This window comes from Natator depressus, chromosome 1, assembly GCF_965152275.1.
Source record: "Natator depressus isolate rNatDep1 chromosome 1, rNatDep2.hap1, whole genome shotgun sequence".
NCBI classification, from domain to species: Eukaryota; Metazoa; Chordata; order Testudines; family Cheloniidae; genus Natator; species Natator depressus.
In genome coordinates, this window is record NC_134234.1 from 96,297,709 (window position 1) to 96,316,416 (window position 18,708).

The following is an 18,708-nucleotide window of genomic DNA, read 5'->3' on the forward strand; positions in this document are numbered from 1 at the left end:
CCAATAGCATTCACATGGAACACCTGCTCAGTTTTCATTTCATATCATGTGAATATGTGATGGCAGTTTGCTGGAAACTGTGAACATAGCATTCTCTGGAGGTATCTGCTGGTTCTTTGCTGCGCGGCTGAGCTGGTTGCATCTTGAGATTGTTTTTGCTGTAAATTGTGGCAGGCTAGATGGGTTCAATTTTTTTTAAAACAATCCCACGTTTCAGCTGTCTCCATCCCATATTCTTTCTCATGCCATTTTCAAATGGCTGTTGGCTAGCATGGACTCAGTCATGCTCTGTGTCATTTTGGTGACAAGTGCAAATAAGCAAGTCCTGCTTAGGCTGTGTTGCAGCACTGAGCTGGATGAATTCTACCTTGGACTTTTCCCATCATGCCATCAGAAGGTGCTGGAGCAGGAGAATATTCTACAGCAACAGCAGGAGGATACTCTGCAATGGTGGCAGGGTGACGAGGTGGAAGAACAGGAGGATGCTGAGCTGTTGGAACAAAAGGCCTGGTTCCTGGCTCACCTACACCGCATTCAGCGCTATTTCTGGAACCAGGAAATCAGCATGAATTTGTGGAAGAGGATTGTTCTGCAAACCTGGCATGCCCAGAAGTGGCAAGAGAACTTCAGGATGTGGAGGGCTACCTTTCTTTGAGATCTGTGCTGAACTGACTCCAGAGCTTCAGCAGCAGTGTACCAACATGCGTTGCTCCAAACCTGTGGAGAAATGGGTTGCCATTGCCATCTGGAAGCTGTCCACCCCAGAATGTTACTGGTGAATAGCCAACCAATTTGATGTGGGGAAATCAAACTTTCGGGGCCATTCTCCTGCCATTGATAAGGTGCTGTCTAACCCGGTCATGAAGCTGGGTAATGGTCAGGAGATTATTGGTGATTTTCAATGCATGAGGTTCCCAAACTGTACTGGGGCATTGGTGGAACCCATTAGACGATCTTTGGCCCCTATATAAAGGTGAGGCTATTACAGCTGCATTGTGTATCATCCATTTTATTGATAGTCTGATGGTATGCTGGTGGAATATTCTATGGCAAAATCTTCTGAAAATCTGACTTGCCTTTTTGTATTCTATTTTGTCATTCCTTGACCTTGGAAACCATCTCTTGAGATGGTAATGCCAAGGCATGCAAAGTAATTGACATTCTTAATTTTCTACCATTTATAATGGTGTTTGGCTCAGTGATAGTGGTTGATTGGGCTAGTCGGAAGAGGACTTCAATTTTTTCCAGGCTGATGGTGAGTCCAAACTGTTTAGTTGTCAAGGATAAGCTGTAGTCACTGTGATTTTGACTGAGTAGAGCACAATTGTCATCCTCAAAAAAGGCTTCACATGTGAGTTTCTCAGGGCCTTCGGTCTTTGCAGTAAGCCTTCAGAGACTGAAGAGTTTTCCTTCTGTTTTTTACCTGGGGTAGATGCCCTTTTGAAGTTTGCCAGTTGTGTAATTTGGAATGGCTCCAAAGAGACCAAAGAGAACTAGCATGCACCCTTGTTTTACCTAATTAGATGTAAGGGGTCTCTAGAGAGGCCACTGTTGGAGAGTACTTGACCAGTCATGTCTTTTGTGGAATTGATGTATGATGTTAACAAATGTGGTGGGGCAGGCAAATTTTTTCTACAATTTTCCAGAGGCCATTTCTGCTCAGTGTCTAATATGTTTTATATCAATGAAGACAGCATATGGATCCATGTTTTGTTCAGTGGCTTTTTCCTGAATCTGTCTTGCATCAATAATTGTGCTTGTGGTGCTCAGAGTTAGTCTAAATCCACTCTGAATCTCTGTTTAGAAGCTTCTCCGATACCGTTTCAACAAGCTGATAGAGCAAAATATGAGCAAGGATTTTACCACCTACAATAACCTGGAAGCTCTCTGGTAGTTGCCACCATCAGAGTTGTGGTCTTTTATTTTTGTATAGTGGAATTATGATTGTATCTTTGAAATCCTGAGATTTTCTTAGTTTCCCAGATAACCTTAACTTTGTAGAAATAGTTGACATTTTGGGGGGCCTGCAGGTTTAAAGAGTTCAGCTGCTATGCTGTCTTTGCCTGGTGAGGGGCTGCAGTGTGTAGATTGAAAATGGCTCTGATCATCTTGTCAGTTGAACAGTTTGCTCCTCACGTTGCTCTGGTGAGCTTGATGTCCCTGATGTCTTTGCTGTATGATGACATAGTAAATTAGGTGCCTGTGCTTCATTCTCAGATGCATCCACAACATTTTATATTTTTCATCTTGCATGAACATTGTATTGGTAATAACGAGCTCATGCTCAGCAGACTTGCTGAGTTGCGGGGAGACCATTTTATTTCATTTTTTTCTGACTCCATTGATGTTACACCTCTCCAGACCTCACTGTCTCCTCTAACTCTGGAATTAATGTCTCTCAGGAGTATGAATTTGTTTTCATTAGGTATTGATTTGATTGTCATCCAAATCAGAATAGAACTCTTTTTTTTTAAAAAAAAATTTCTGTATTGTTCATGGTTGGAGCATAAGCCCTGATAAGAATCGGAAAGCATGAATTTCCAATATGATGATGATAAGCCTTTCAGTATTTTAGGGGCTGTTTTTCATGTCAAGATCGATGCTATAAATTCTGTCTTCTGCTGGTTTCCATTTCTAAAAGAAGGTGTAGCTGCCACCTATGGAGCCTTCGTTTGGAAGTCTGGTTTTGCTGAGGGTTGCTGTGTTGATGCTGTATCTTTTAAGTTCCCTTGAAATTAATCCTCTCAGATGCTTGATGTGTTCTCTGTCCATTAGGTCCTGTGTGTTCCAGTTGCCACAGTGAGATTTTTTTTTCTATAAAATGACTGTTGTGTGGATGATCCATCATTTATGGTGAACTGGCCAGATTAAAGTTGGGCAGGCACTGTTTTTAGCTCCTTTTCCCTTTCTAGGTTGAGAAGTACTATCCTGAAAAAGGGCAGCTCAGCCACCTGGAGTGTTGCTAAACATTCTTGCTGCTCAGGACTTCATAGAATCATAGAATATCAGGGTTGGAAGGGACCTCAGGTGGTCATCTAGTCCAACCCCCTGCTCAAAACAGGACCAATCCCCAATTTTTGCCCCAGATCCCTAAATGGCCCCCTCAAGGATTGAACTCACAACCCTGGGTTTAGCAGGCCAGTGCTCAAACCACTGAGCTATCCCTCCCTCCCCAAGCTGAGTGACCCGAATCCTAGGTTGCCTTCGTGCAGGTTTGTGACTGACTCCCATTGTTCATCTACGCGTCATGTCACCACTCACCCATTGCTGCAGGACTTCCTTAATGATGCGTGAACGCCTGTGTGTGAGGTTTATGTGAGAATATCATTGCATGGGGACACGCTCACTCTCAGCGGCTGAAGTTGAAGACCAGTGGGATGAAAGATTGAAATGACTGGGAACTTCATCAGCTGTAGTGGATAGTCATTGACATCTTGTACCTTGTCAAGTCGTATGTTTTCCACAGTTCATGATTGTAGTGCCTTTCCAGACTTTAGACTAAGAGGTCTCCTCTGCCTGGTTAACCAAGCAAATTTAGTATGCTGCGCGTAGACATTTCTCATCATGGCTGCCATCTGCCTGGTTTAGCCTGCCAGCCAAAGCGGTGTCCTGGGATCTGACAGCTCCACATGCTAGCAGCTAGTTGGAGCCATGGGTCAAAGCTGGATGCAAAGGGAGGACCAATGAACAAGAGCCATTTAGAGTGCAACTTTCCTGTCTTTCAGAGGACTACCTCTCATTCTACATGCCATATACTCAATTAATATTTCATGGCATCAAGATTAAAATCCAAGATTTATTGCATCTTAACTTCAGCCATAGTAAAGTAAGAACCCAGACTGTGTAATTCACAATGGCATGGCTTTTGAAGGTCCTTTAGTTCAAGTGAGAGTAGTAATAAATGCAGTGTTTCTTTTTAATGTTAATTGGTAAAGTTGCACAATGTCCAGGTGATAGGAAAGATTTCCCCAAGAAATCTTGAGTATTCACCATTTAAAAAAAAGTATGTGTACTTAAGATATCTAATCATACAGCTTAAATCTGTCTGAGCAAAAAATCTGGTATCCTGAGTGAGTGTGCGTACAAGTTCACAAGTGCAAAAGTCTTCTTCAGGCAGAACATTGCAGTTGTTCATACATGTTCACTATTTGAAATAGTATGGAGATAAGTTTCTCAAGTCCACTGAATAAAGGGTGAAATTAAGCTTATAATAAGAAATGCTGTAGTATACTTTTTCCTCTTTTGTTTTATGGTACTACAGTGTGCTAACAAATCAAAACTTTCAGCAGATGCATCTGACAATCTAAGCCAGACAAAACGTTTAAAAGTGGTTTACCTTTTTATTATTGGTGGGCAAGGAAGCATCCACTTAAAGTGAAAATCAGTTCTGTGAATATTTCATCTAGCTGTTCTCACACTTACATTTAAAATACCATCAGATGTGTCGAGTGAGTTGGTAGTTAGATTTAAATTGTCAACTTTTTGTAACTATTTACCTTCAGGACTTTTGTGCTGATTGCTTTATTCAACCTATTTTGGGAAAATGCAAATTTATGCATAATACATACTCCTATGTATATCATAATTATTTTGTTGAAGACTAAACTTTATCTTTATTAACTGGCCTTCTAAAAGATAATCGTGCATGAAACAGCATTGTGTAGTTACACCACTATTGCCACAGTTGATACTGAAATATATTTGTTTTAGTGAGGAAGCATATGGCTTTTTCCTCGCTTGGGAGATGCAGGTTGAAGTGCATACAGAAAGGCTTTCTCTTTTTTATTGTTCAAAAAAGTAACTTCTAAAGAAAATATAAGAAGTTGATCATTATGATGATCTTAGTGTTCGTGTATATATTTTATACATAATAAAGCATAATAAACTCAAGCATAGTTATAAAAATGAAATCTCCATCAAAATTACATTATGAAACTGAAGGACGAAATTAATACATGAATAGGCTGCGATAACCTAGGCTGAATAATTTAGCATCCCTATAGGTTTTCTTATAATTTTGATGGATAATATCAATGTGTATTTTGAGCTTTTTTTAGATTTTTATCAATTTATATGTTCTCAGTTGTGGGAAATTACCAGGGCGGGGTCAAACAATTGAGGGTCATATAATAATTGACTGATGTTGAGATTCAAGAAATTAAAGTTTTAACTGTTGAAACACAAATTGTCAACATCACATAGCAAAATAGGGTAAATATCCTTAACTCAAACTCAAATATTTTCTCAAGCAGTATTTATTTCTTTATCTATCAGTAAATTTCTATTATCAGTGGAAATATTTTTGTTGGTCTGTATGTGTATAGTGAAATCAAGGTTTATCAACATTTACCAATAAAAATGTAACTATTCCAAGCCTAATTATGTGAGTCTCTAATTACATTATCCCATAATAATTCCCCTACTGCTCTCCTGCAGATTCCTCTCTCATTCAGTGCACATGGCTGTTTGATCCCTGTGTTCTAGACAGATCCTGAAAGGGATCTGTCTATCCAACCGAACTCTTCAGAGGGGAAGGGCCAAGAAATTTTTTTAAAAAAAATTAGAGGGATCAACTGAATCGGGAGTGGGGAGGTATAAATGAAAAAACAGGAAGGGAGTGTGGTTCAAAGTCAGGCTTCCAAAGGGAGACACTGAGCTGAGAACCATGGGCAGTGCCCATTGCTCCTTGAAAGAGGCGAGGGTGGATGCCACCTAGAGAAACTCTGCTCGGAGACCTGAACAAACTAGTGATCGGAAATAGGCCTCATGGTAAGGGACAAAAAATCCTTCTGTCCAAACTTCTCTTTGATAGATGGCCTTCTTGGCCAGGGCTAGGAGGAAGCTAACAAAGAGGTTGTAAGATTTTGTGGGGCCATGAATAGGTTGTGAATAAATAAAAAGATGCAGGGAAAAGTGAAGCCAGAACTTCAACAAGAGGTTCTAGAGGAGGTAGAAAAGGAGCTGCAACCTGGTGTACTGCAGGTTCAAAGGTGCCAGGGTCTCACTCTCATCACAAAAGGACCAAGTGTTGGGATTCTGTAAGGTATGTCAGCCACACACCTGGCTGTGAAGGAGCTCACAGCTCTGTGAAGGAGAGACCAACATATATCCAGATGAGGTTGTGAAAACAAGATGGAGTACAGGCTAGTCCTCTGGAGGTTTTTGCCTTCTAGGTGGCAAGGAATCTCAAAGGAGACCTTTCAGATGCAGATAGGAACTGCCAGTCATATCTGAGCCCTTTGAGGCAGTGGAAGAAGGCATACTCCAACTGTCTCCTTGCCAGGCCACACACAATATAAAGGAGCCTCTGCAGGGCCTGAAGTTGGAATACATGGACCTGGCTGCAAATACATACCAGGACCTGTCCCCACTCTTCTAGAGAGAGGCTCAGGACACATGCAGAGACCTTCCCTGGCCAAAAGAATTCCAGGGCTTTCTGGAGGTTGACCAGAGTACCTGGAGCTGGCTGGGCTCACAGTGTCAAACTTGAGCCAAAGCATGAACAGGACAAGCAATCTATAAACCAGTGTCCTCCCCCAAAAGGAAACTCACCAGAGAAGCCCCACTCATACCCACATCAAGTCAATTTCTTGGCCTTCAATTTGATCAGTTTTCCAGCAGGAAGGGCTTGATGGTAGAGAGGTAGATGCTCAGATAGAGCAGTGGACATGCTCCCTTTTGGATAATGCAGAGTGCAAATGGGAGGGAGTTCACCTGTCTCCCATCCCTGACCATCAAGTCAGCACTTTTGACCTAGTTGAGCTGGGCAGAGGAGACTGCCGAGTAGTCCTCCACCTGCACCAGGTCCTCTGGGTTCTTGGCCATGAGAAGCAAGTTATTAGAATGCACTGACAGGACTACCAGTAAGGCTGGGTCGTTGAGCACCTATTCCATCAGTCACCTGTGTAAAAGATAAAGGAAGAGCTCAGTGACAGTGGCATACAACTGGCCAGACAGAAGGCAGCCCTGATGTTCTCCCCAGCCAAAGATGACAGATTTGGTCAAGGCCCAGTTGAGCTTGACCATACACGCTGCAAAGGCATACAGCCTCTGAAATGGGAAATGAAGCCAAATGCCTGCAAGGTTCCAATAAGATATCCAAGATCCACCCTGTCAAATGCCTTTTCCTGGCTGAGGGACAAGAAGGTGAGAGACATATATATCATTTCTATATGTTGGATGGAGGAAGTCGCAGACCAGATACATATTATTAAAGATCGTTCAGCCTGTGACAGTGTAGGTCTGTTTCGGATGCATCAAGTCCGCCAGCATAAAATACAGTCACTGTGAGATGGCTTTTGCTACAACCTTATAGTCCATGCTGAGTAGTGATATTGGGCGCCAATAGTGGGTTGCAGAGGTCCCCCATCCTCACAGAAGGATGAGCATAGCCCACCTGCCTGATAAGGCAGAGTACCCCGCTCCTCAGGCATTTGGCCTAGAATGCATTGTAGAATTCCATTGTTGGCCTGTTGATGCCTGGAGATTTGTTGGAAGGCTTCTGAGAACTCAGTCAGAGTGAAACGAAGCTCCGGCCAGTCCTGCTCACCCACACTGACTTGGGAGTTCATCCCACAGGCCCTCACAGGCATCAGCATCGATGCTGGAGAGAAAAGATCAGTGTAGAAAGCCGTTTCCTTTTCTTGCATCTGCTCTGAATCCATGAGAGAGGGATGCTCTTCTCTTCCAGGAGACAAGTGATGTGTTTTTTAGCACTGCTTCTCTTCTCTAGGAATAAAAGAAGTGGGACCTATGATATGTCTCCCAAAGGAGTTGAATATGTGAACCAGTCCATAGGGAGTCCATGGGCTCTGTTGAGTCTGTCATCCTCAGTCAGACACCCAGCATCATCCTCACTCTGACTTCCAGAGAAGGACAACTTCCTTCCATCTCTCCCCATTACCCCACATCAACAGGGAGGCCCAGCACAACATCTCCCAAAATGCATGGTCCACCATATTCCCTGACACAGTTGGAGGGAGTACAGCAGCCCCAAAAGAAAGGGGAAGAGCAGGCACCACAAATACCAACTCCTGGGGCTCACCCCAGATGACAATGGGGGGATTTCCCCAGGAGAAGAGAAATGAGAGGCTTCCAGCCTTCCAGAGAAAACCTCTCTTGGGAGGCAACACCATTGTGGCAAGCTCACCAGCACTAATGGGCCCCCCACCCCACCACTGAGTCCAAGGGGCTCAATACTGGGGGCTAGCACTACCTCAACAGGCCCAGTGACCACCAACCCAGCATTAGCAATCCTCCTGGCAAGCCCTAGGTCTTGAACAGACTGGGCGCCAAACTGCTTCCCCTTAGTGGAGGACACATGAAAAGGCCTGGTTAGTCGATGCCATCCTCGACCACTGCCAGAATGGGCAAAAAAGCCAGCACCATCACATACTGAGCTGGGACCAGGGTCAAAGGGCACTTCCAATGCAGGGACAGAGTAAAGGGCAGAAGGAGAATGGAGCAGAAGGGCCACCAAACTAACATCTGCGCCCAGACTGGCGCCTACAGGGAGATGGTTGTCCCCACCTGCATTAGCTGGTGTCAGACCTGGGATCCTGATTTCTGGAAGGCCCCCACTCAGTCCCCTCCACTGGTGGCCAATGAAAAAATCTAAACCTTGGCACCAACTGCCAGGACAGAATCAAAGGACATGGGGACCCCACCAGTAGCCTTCTCCATCTCAGGCTTCTCTGGCTTAGGGGAGACGGGACACAACAATAACATCCGACCTCCTCAGCTGACTCCACCTGCTGAACTTTCCTGTGTGGCAGTAAAAGCGGCACAGTTTCAACAGCAGCCCGGGCCCCCTCCCTAAAGATGGTAAAGGGGAGGTCTCCAGACCTAAGGGAAGCAGCTGTATCCCAGTCTGCCTCTGCCCCCTCAGACTGTCTCCTAAGCAGTGCTACTGAGGTCAGTGGGTGAGATGGAATCCACTGGCAAGGGCTGTAAAGCAGGGGCCAACAGCAGCACCTTGGTACTATCTCTCCCCCACTAGAGGTTGCTTTCCCTGACCTGCCACCACCACCTCCACTTCCAAGGATCCCTCAAGCTGGTGGTGAATGCGGTTCAACTGCTTGGCTGGTTGCAGTGGAGTGGCCACCCTTAACACCCCTTCGGGTTCAGAGGGAGTACTCAGGGGAGGGGTTGGCCCAGAGGTTGTATTACAGGTACTCTATCGGTGCCCTTCTGTGACTCAGGTGGGTCTGGTGTCTTCTTAGGCTGGCCCATAGGTTGTCTTCATGTATATGCACCAGATCTTGGCACAGGAAGCACCTTGTCTCTCCTGATGAGTCAGAGACCCTTATAGGTGTGACGTTATTGACTTGAACTGGGACCGTATAGAACATTGTTGCAACCAAGGTCCTGTAGTGGCAACAAATCTTGTATAAAGGGTGTCTAAGACAAGGTTAAGGTTGGCTAGTTATGATTATGCTATCTGTTTGCATGTATCATTTTTGTATTTAAAGATATAAGTATTGGCTCTATACTGTCTGTAGTTCAAACTTACGCTATGCTTCTGGGTGACACCCCATATGAGTTGGTGTCAGCTCTGCCTAGCCTGCTTGATGGCCCATTAAGGATCATCAGCTATACAGTTGACCCACTGAGAGAAGGCAGATATGCCTTGTGACTCAGCAAGGCATGTAGGGACATGCCTACGGACAGAACTCTGAGGTTGTTCCATGACATGTGATGGACAGATTGTTTTTGGAACAAAGAAAGCAGAGACCACATGGCAAGAGAATATAAAAAGCTGCTGCAGCTCCTCCATCTTGTCTTCAGTCCTGCTTCTTATCTCTGGAGGAACTTTGCTACACTGAAGCCTTGAACCAAGGACTGAAAGACCCATCCCAGCTGTGGATGTACTTCAGAAACTTGATTTGAACCTGCAGTTTATTCCATCACTGCTACAAGCCTGAACCAAGAATTTTGCCATTACTGTATGTAATTGATTCCATTTAACCAATTCTTGCTCTCATCTATATCTTTTTCCTTTTATGAATAAACCTTTAGATTTTAGATTATAAAGGATTGGCAACAGCGTGATTTGTGGGTAAGATCTGATTTGTATATTGACCGGGGTCTGGGGCTTGGTCCTTTGGGATCGAGAGAACCGTTCTTCTTTTACTGGGGTATGGGTTTTCATAACCATTTGTCCCCATAATGAGTGGCACTGGTGGTGATACTGGGAAACTGGAGTGTCTAAGGGAATTGCTTGTGTGACTTGTGGTTAGCCAGTGGGGTAAAACCAAAGTCCTCCCTGTCTGGCTGGTTTGATTTGCCTTGGTGTGCATAGAAACCCTAGCCTTGGGCTGTAACTGCCCTGCTTTAAGCAATTTGTCCTGAATTGGCACTCTCAGTTGGGTCCCGCCAGAACCAGCATCGTTGCAATAGGGTCCCCTGAAATGGCACCTCAAAGGACCCCTCTGCATAGTGTTTGTCCTTTGCCACCTGGATGGTAACCTGGCGGCATAAACATTGCATCAGGTGCAGGTCCTTACACCCTTAGGAAAGAGCACTGTGGGGGAGATGATCTCCCTAGGATGGGGGTGGGCAAGAGAGCACCTTGGGGAGAAAGGGCAGCATAGATGTAAGCACCACCCTAATCCCAGGCCCTCCAGTGACTCAAGGGGAACAAAAATGACAGCCACTGAAATCCCCCCGCTTGACCGTCTCATGCACAAAGGCCTTTGTGACAAGGAAGAAAACCACCTTGGCCATATGTTTTGGAGGTCACCCAATGGCAGAGGCCCCAGCCACCCCTGCCAGCTTCTGCAGATAAATGCCCACATGAGGCAAGACATCCTCAAGGAAACAACTAACCCCGTGCCTCCTAGTGAGACCAGGGAAAGGGTCCTGGCAGTTGTGGATGGAATTAGCAGAGCGGGTTGGCACAATGGCTGCAGCAAACTCCTGTGTGCCCTGAGGAGTACCCCCCTTTCCCCCCGATGCTGGTTGAAGGCCTAGTGGGGGAAGGAGAAACAGAACTACCCCCAGATGCCTTCTTCACAGGGCTGTTGCCTTTGCTCTGAAAGGAAGAGAAGAAGCCCTTGCCCTTGCTGTGAATGTTTGTAACAGATGATACTTTCCTCAACAGCACCATGCCCAGAGGTGGGGCAATAACAATGGCCTGTGAACTCCCTGCTCCCTTCTCTTCTTCCCTAGGCCCCCCTCCCACCAACTGAGGCCTCTGGGCGAGAAGCTTCGCTGTTGGGGAATTGAGGACCTGCCATGGTGGTGACTGAAAAAAATGGGAGGGTGGTGATAGGGGAATACCACATCGCTGCTAGGAAGGGGAACCAAAGGAGAAAAAACAGTTAACAAAAAATAAAAGGGAAGGTCATGAGGGGTCCACCTGTCCTGGCTGCATTTTAGTGAAAGGGGAGGCGGGGATCAAACAAACAATATTAAGGGAGGAAAGAGGTGGCGGCAGGAAAGGAAAGGTCCGGGGGATACAATCAGGAGACACGGGAGGGAAGGAAATAATGATAAACAGTGAAGGGGAGGAGGAAACCTGTTCCCCCTAAAGAGGACTCCACGAGCCAGGGTCTGCCAAGGCTGAAAAGAGGAGTGGAAGGGGCGGGACTCACAAGGGAGCTTGTTTTCCCAAGTGAAAGGGCTTAAAGAAAGAGCAGGAACAAAAAAGGGATGTAAGAGTGAGGACAAACAGACCAAACAAACACAAGAGGGCAAGGGAGAACATCAACCAAACCAGAAAAATGCAAGGGGTAACAAAATGGATAACAGGACTCACCGAAAGCTGGAAATTTGGAAAACACAGAACAAGGCTGCTGCTGTTGCTGGAGTGGAACCCGGGCAGCTGAGGGGAGGTCAGCTGCAGTGGAGCAACTCCTCCGCCGCCCCCCCCCCACCAGGAGTAGAGCAGCTAAACACCACTAGCCCTGCCAGCTCTAACAGTATCAATGGCATCTGGCTGGAAGCCATGCACAGGATAAGACCTGCTTTAGGAATGAATCAGTGTAAAGTTTCAAAGCTGCATTAAGTCAATGTTCAGCTGTAACTGTTGAAAGAACAACCATAATGTTTTGTTCAGAGTTACGAACAATCACTATTCCTGAGGTGTGTCACTGTGAGGTTCTACTGTACTCTGAAAAATCAGGTCCTAGGTATCTCCAAATTGGCCACTGAAAATGAATGGACGCTTTTGATCTTAATCTTTCTCTTCCTTAGTTCCTCATTTGTAAAATAGGGATAATACCACCCCCTAACCTCTCAAGGGTTTTGTGAAGATATTAATTGTTTGAAGCACTTGAATTACAATATGGATGAGAGTTGTGGAAAAGCCCTTGAGAAAATTAATAATTTTGTCCTCACAACACGGTGTGAATAGCATGCAGAAAATAAGGCGTAGGACTTCACTTTGAACAGTGAAGCTAGAACAAAAGAGTGAGTAGCTAGCTGCTCATTAATTGAGCACTGACCATTCTGTGCACTGAATGAGGCGGGGGTCTTGTGGGAAAAAAGGTACATGATCATGTAAGTTAAAGACAGGATTGTAATATTTGCACAAGGGAGCAGAGTAAGGTTCACAGGCAATCTTAATTCTGGCATTTCCTAACTTGTGAGTGCTTGACTTTGCAACCTTAATAATGTTCTCTCAAGGTAAATTTTTCTGTGTTCCTGGCTCTTAAAAAAGGAAAAAATATCAACAGCAACAAAACCCAGAAATTCAATCATGTGGCTTCATTTGACACCTGCATGATTTGTCAGCAGGGTTGAAACTCTTAGTTTCACTGTGCAGAGCTCTGGTACTTGAGCTAATAGAGTAACTGATAGTAGCAGTAGGATGTCATCCCCTAGGTAGGTGAACCAGCCCTAAAGGAGTAGGAGACGCACAGTTAGCTAGTGGGTTTCACAGATATTAGAGTCAAGGAATGGTGAGCCTCAGGAATCTTAGGTCCTGTTCCAGGCTCTAGAGCAGAATGTGCTCTAGAGCAATGGCTCTCAACCTTTCCACACCCCTTTCAGGAGTCTGATTTGCCTTGCATACCCCCAAGTTTCACCTCACTTAAAAACTACTTGCTTACAAAATCAGACATAAAAATACAAAAGTGTCACAGCACACTATTACTGAAAAATTACTTATGTTCTCATTTTACCATATAATTATAAAATAAATCAATTAGAATATAAATGTTGTATATTCAGGGTATAGTATACAGAGCAGTAAAAACAAATCATTGATTGACATTTTAGTTTGTACTGACTTCGCTAGTGCATTTTATGTAGCCTGTTGTAAAACTAGGCAAATATCCAGATGAGTTGATGTACTCCCGGAAGACTTCTGCGTACTTCCAGGGGTACATGTACCCCTGATTGAGAACAGACTGTTCTGTCCCTTCCAGACTTTTTGTCCTAGTCCTGTTTCTTCCCACACCCCTGGCTCCCATTTTCAGTCTCCTTGCCTAGGCAGTCCTGGTCTCCCCTTCTGAGCTTGCTGTCAGTCCCTGCTCCCAAAACCTAGTCCCAGTGATCCCCCTCCTGCCCCAGTCTCCTTGTTCAGTCAGCCCCAGTTCCCACCTACTGGCTCCTTGTCCAATTTTTGTTCTCCCCTCCCTTACTGGCTCCCTGTCTCCCATCCCAGGCTCATAGTCCAATCTGTTTCCCCTCCTTGACTCTGTCCCAGTCTCTTTGCCCAACCAACTCTTTGCTCCTCCTGCATCCCAACTCGTTGTTAGATCAGTCTTTCTTCTCCTGCCCCAGTTCTCCTCCACTGGTGCCTACTCCCAATATTTTTGTGCATCCTATCCCAGTCTTCCCTGTTCTCCCAATTACTTGTCTGATTTGTGTTCTCCATTCCCATTTCCTCCACTGGCACCCAATACTTACCTCCCCAACCAACCCCAGCCTCCCCTGTCATGTAGCTGCTAGTCTCCTTGCCCAAGCAGTCCCAGCCTTTCCTCTTCCCCTCCAACTGCCAGTAACAGTTTCTCTCCTCCCCTTTAGTCCTTGTCTCATCAGATTTCTTGTCCCAGTGTACTCCTTTTCTTATCACATTTGTCTGTTTGGCTTTTGTCCCCTCTGTATTTTAATCAGATGGCTTGCCTCTCCGTGCTGTCTGGGTGTCAGCAGGGAGGTTATTGATAGCACAGGAGAAAGAGGCTCTCTGCTCTCACTTCTAGTGCCTGGACCCCCACCCCAGCCTAGAGTTGCTGGGAGTGGCAATTACTTGGAGAGGTCCTTTTGAATCCTGGTAGCCCTGAGCTGGAACATACTTAATTGCTCTCTGGGAATAATGCGTGAACAGTCTGGTTGCATGTAGGAACAGTGAGGGGATGGAGTATGATCAGTGAGGGCAGAATCTTAGGATATTTTAGTTGTTAAGTTCTAGCAAGCCTCTACTTAGCTGTGTGAATTGTAGTTTTTAGAAGGATTTATGTTTTTTCCTCTTTCCATAGTCTAATGGAAGAGGGAAGGCATACCTCTTTCAAGGGCTTGGCTGTATTCAGATATGAGCTGCTGTCACCTTTCATAAGCACAACACCTTATGGTGTGGCCTTACTGGCATCTTCAGCTTCATGCTCAATGAGTATGCAGTGTGCTTGTGTATATGCAGAAGGGTTGTAAAAATTCTTCAACTTTATGGCTATTTCTTTTGTCTCTGTGGTGGGAAATTCTTATCACATCTTAAAGAGAGTTTGTGTCTTTTATTCAGTTCATTTTCTGAGATTCCTTTAGTTCCCTCGGGATTTAATAGAAACTGAAATTCTGTTTTCAGATGAGTCCAAACACCGTATGTCCAGTGTAAGAGTATTTTGATTCTTAAAATAGTCTTTTTAAACTCGAGTACTTATTAAAAGCTCTCAAAACTAGAGACTGTCATACAAAACCAACCTACCAACAAACTTCCACATGGCTGGACTTTACAAAAACAAGACAAGCTATTTACAACACACACTTCAGTTCTCTACAGAGGAAAAAGGACAGTAAACTATCTAAACTCCTACATGCCACAGGGGGCTACAACAGTGGTACCCTCAACTCACCTAACAATATTGTTAATCTATCCAACCACACACTTAGCCCGGTGAAAGAGTCTGTCCTATCTCGGGGACTCTCTTTCTGTCCCACCCCCCCCCCTCAAACATGATACAGTTCTGCAGTGATCTGGAAGCCTACTTTCGTCATCTTCGACTCAAGGAATATTTTCAACACACCACTGAACGGTGCACTGACCCACAGGAACCCTCCTACCAGCACTACAAAAAGAAGAATTCTGCATTGACTCCTCCTGACAGTCGAAATGACAGACTGGACTTCCACATAGAGTGTTTCTGCAGACGTGCACAGGCTGAAATTGTGAAAAAACAGCATCGCTTGCCCCATAACCTCAGCTGTACAGAACGCAACCCATCCACAGCCTCAGAAACAACTCTGACATTATAATCAAAGGGGCTGACAAAGGAGGTGTTGTAGTCATAATGAACAGGTCAGATTATGAACAGGAGGCTGCCAGGCAACTCTCCAACACCACACTCTACAGGCCACTATCCTCTGATCCCACTGAGGAATACCAAAAGAAACTACACCATCTGCTCAAGAAACTCCCTGAAAAAGCACAAGAACAAATCTGCACAGACACACACCCAGAGCCCCGACCAGGGGTATTCTATCTGCTCCCCCAGATCCATAAACCTGGAAATCCTGGATGCCCCACCATCTCAGGCATTGGCACTCTTACAGCAGGATTATCTGACTATTTAGACTCTCTCCTCAGACCCTACGCTACCAGCACTCCTCGCTATCTTCGAGATCTCACCGACTTCCTGAGGAAACTACAATGCATTGGTGATCTTCCTGAAAACACCATCCTGGCCACCATGGATGTAGAAGCTCTTTACACCAATATTCCACATGAGGATGGACTACAAGCTGTCAAGAACAGTATCCCTGATGAGGCCATGGCACACCTGGTGGCTGAGCTTTGTGACTTTGTCCTCACCCACAACCATTTCAGATTTGGGGACAACTTATACCTTCAAGTCCAGTGGTATTGCTATGGGTACCCACATGGCCCCACAATATGCCAACATTTTTATGGCTGACTTAGAACAATGCTTCCTCAGCTCTCGTCCCCTAGTGCCCCTCCTCTACTTGTGCTACATTGATAACATCTTCATCATATGGACCCGCGGGAAGGAGGCCCTTGAAGAATTCCACCTGGTTTTCAACAATTTCCACCCCACCATCAACCTCAGCCTGGACCAGTCCACACAAGAGATCCACTTCCTGGACACTACGGTGCAAATAAGTAATGGTCACATAAACACCACCCTATACTGGAAACCTACTGACCGCTATACTTACCTAAATGGCTCCAGCTTCCATCCAGGGCACATCACACGATCCATTGTCTACAGCCAAGCGCTAAGATACAACCGAATTTGCTCCAATCCCTCAGACAGAGACAATCACCTACAAGATCATTATCAAGCATTCTCAAAACTACAATACCCACCTGGGGAACTGAGGAAACAGATTGACAGAGCGAGACAGGTACCCAGAAATCACCTACTACAGGACAGGCCCAACAAGGAAAATAACAGAACAGCACTGGCCATCACATACAGCCCCCAGCTAAAACCTCTCCAGCACATTATCAGCGATCTAATCCTATCCTGGAAAACGATCCCTCACTCTCACAGATCTTGGGAGACAGGCCAGTCCTCGTTACAGACAGCCCCCCCCAACCTGAAGCAAATATTCACCAGCAACTCCACACCACACCACAGAAACACTAACCCAGGAACCAATCCCTGTAGCAAACCTTGTTGACTACTCTGTCCCCATATCTACTCTAGCGACACCATCAGAGGACCCAACCACACGATCAGAGGCTCATTCACCTGCATGTCTACTAATGTTATATATGTCATCATGTGCCAGCAATGCCCCACTGCCATGTACATTGGCCAAACCGGACAGTCCCTACGTAAAAGAATAAATGGACACAAATCGAACATCAAGAATGGTAACACACAAAAGCCAGTGGGAGAACACTTCAATCTTCCTGGACATTCTATAACAGATTTGAAAGTAGCTATACTTGAACAAAAAAACTTCAGAAACAGACTTCAAAGAGAAACAGCAGAACTAAAATTCATTTGCAAATTTAACACCATTAATTTGGGCTTGAATAGGGACTGGAAGTGGCTGGCTCATTACAGAAGCATCTTTGCCTCTCCTGGAATTGACACCTCCTCATCTATTATTGGGAGTGGACTACATCCACCCTGATCAAATTGGCCCTGTCAACACTGGTTCTCCACTTGTGAGGTAACTCCCTTCCCTTCATGTGTCATTATGTAATACTTGCATCTGTAATTTTCACTCCATGCATCTGAAGAAGTGGTGTTTTACCCACAAAAGCTATGCCCAAATAAAGCTGTTAGACTTTAAGGTGCCACCAGATTCCTTGTTGTTTTTGTGGATACAGACTAACACGGCTACCCCCTGATACTTATTAAAGAAAGTCTTTTAAAGTTAAATAAAATCAAAGAAGGTATTGTATTTTCTTATCTGTCTGTGTAGAGCTTTTTCTGATCTTTCTAAGTTAGGAGTTGGTTAAGCATTGTAAAATGACATACAAATATTTTATACTCAAATAGCTTTGTATATTAATAATGAGTTATAACATCAAATGTCCTTGCATATTTGAACATAAAAATATTTCATTATTCACATAATGATGGTATCAGGAAGTTATTCTGTATAAGCTTGCATTTAGACACAAAACATTTGCAAATAAACATTTTAAAAGATGCTTATGCCATTTTAGGCATTTGAGGAACAGCAAAGATTATCACTTTTAAGAGAAAACTTGAGTTAGAAGTAAATATCTTCTGTAAAACATTTTGAACAGAAATGTTCTCAAAGTTTATGGAATTAAAATTTTGGAGTCTTAATGAAAGATATCCATTTCCATAATTTCTAGTAATCTTTGGAGGTTTCAAATAAGATTCTTTTCTTTATAAAGAGGCTGCGTAAAGAAACCCATTTTTATGACTGATTTCATAGCTCTGATAATGCATACTAAATATTGCTTCTTTTTGAAACATACTGAATAAAGAACATCCTCACGCTATTTTATTCAACCAGGTCACTCTTTAAAATATGAGTATCTTGAGAAGTTTGTTTGCATGAGATAAAGGTCACATGTATACCAAATTGGTGTCTTGTACATGGGGAAGGGGTCTTTCTTTGGAAAGGCAGTCTTGTTGGTTAGTTGCCTTTTGACAAACTGGTTTTTAGATTTACAATGTACTATTTGTAATACATTTACAATTTTCATTTAAAACTCCTATCAAATATTTTGTAAGAGCAAAATCACTAACTTTTTTATTTCCATCTTTCAAAACAATAGCATAAAATAAAATAGTGTAGGATGTTAAAGCAAAATAGAAGTTATGAAGCTGCATTACAGAGTCTGTGTGAACATGGTGGAGGTTATGTCATTCTCAGAGACACTCAGGATATGTCTGCACTGCAGTAAAACATCTGTGGCTGGTCCATGTCAGCTGACTTGGTTGGGCTATGGGACTATAAAATTTCAGTGTAGACATTTGAGCTCGGACTGAAGCCTCGTCTCTGAAACTCCATTGCATTTTATAGCTCTGTAGTCTGCAAGCCCGAGTCAGCTGACAGGGGCCAGCTGCGGGTGTTTTATTGCAGTGTAGACATACT

General features: G+C 44.3%; 1 protein-coding gene across 1 annotated transcript in view; it reads left to right on the forward strand.

Annotated features, from left to right (window-relative positions):
* The window catches only part of HS6ST3 (heparan sulfate 6-O-sulfotransferase 3), a 544,711-nt gene that overhangs the window by 53,096 nt on the left and 472,907 nt on the right, over positions 1-18,708 (forward strand). The gene's annotated exons all lie outside the window — the stretch shown is intronic.